This window comes from Nicotiana attenuata, unplaced genomic scaffold (assembly GCF_001879085.1).
Source record: "Nicotiana attenuata strain UT unplaced genomic scaffold, NIATTr2, whole genome shotgun sequence".
In the NCBI taxonomy this organism is placed as follows: Eukaryota; Viridiplantae; Streptophyta; class Magnoliopsida; order Solanales; family Solanaceae; genus Nicotiana; species Nicotiana attenuata.
The window spans coordinates 8342-9782 of NW_017676061.1; positions in this window are offsets into that span (position 1 = coordinate 8342).

The window sequence follows — 1441 nt, forward strand, 5'->3', positions numbered from 1 at the left end:
GCACATCAGCCAACTTCACCCAAACTACTCCCAACCAACACACTGTTTACCAAGCCTACAACACCCAACCATCCCACTATCCAATCACCTCCCCCACCGTTAAAGCTTCCCTAGACCTCGACCAAATTTTGACCGCAGACCTTCCAAACAGTATACCGCCATTCCTGAACCAATTGACCAGCTGTACAAAAGACTCAAAGCTGCTGGTTATGTCACCCCTATCCTTGCCATAACCCCAGAAAACCCTTCTCAGTGGGTCAATCAAAATAAATCCTGTGCATACCATTCCGGCATGAAAGGACATACCATTGATGAATGTCGCTCTCTGAAGGATAAGATCCAGACTTTGATTGACAACAAGATCATTGTAGCAAAGGAGCCTGCTCCAAATGTCCGCAATAACCCTCTGCCAGACCATAAAGGTGGAGGTGTTCACATGATCGAGATAGAGGATGACTGGGACCCCAAAGGATCAATTGGTTTAATCACAGAAAGCGACGATCCAAAGAAGCCAGTAGTCACCCTCAATCCGATTATGGTCCAGATTCAGCCTTCTGGGGAAGCCGAGGTAGACATGTCCTTGCCACTCGAGTTTGAAGCACCACCCTCTGCAAAGACGCCAGCACGATTGAGGTTGAGTTTATGTCACCAGCAAACACACTTACACCCTTTGAAGTTGCAATTTTACCACCTAAGGGGCCTGCTTCGTTCGGGGTAGAGATACCCACGCCAATTCCAGTGGCAATGTCAGCCATAACACCTTTCCATACGAAGGCTATACCATGGGACTACACAGCCGAAGCCAGAAGAAAGGGGAAGGTCAAGTTCGGGGAAGCCTTTGTGGCACAGGGTATGACAAGAACCAACAGGGTTTATATCCTGGAACATTTGGCTGAGTCAAGCAAGCAGGCCTCTAGTCGGCCAACCATCACTGAAACTGGGCCCAAAGATACAAGCCAAAGAATACTCAGTCATTGATCAACTGAACAAAACACCGACACAGATTTCTATCCTTGCTTTGCTACAAAGTTCCGATGCACACAAAAATGCCTTGCTAAGAGTGCTGAGTGAGGCATATGTACCAAGTAACATCACCGGTGGAGAGATGTCAAACATGGTAGGCCAGATATTGGAAAGTCACAAGATCACTTTTCATGAAGATAAGCTGCCGCCAGAGGGGTTGAGTCACAACAAGGCATTGCACATCACCGTGCAGTGCGAAGATTATTTTATCACCAGGATCCTGGTCGATGGAGGGTCCAGTCTCAACATTTGTCTGCTGGTAACACTCAGGACATTGGGAAAAAGGCTGCATGAAATCAAGGACGGGGCCATCAATGTCAAAGCCTTCGACGGATCCCAAAGGTCTACTATTGGGGAAATTAGCTTGTGTTTGCAAATGGGGCCTACCTGGTTTGATGTTGATTTTCAAGTGATAGAC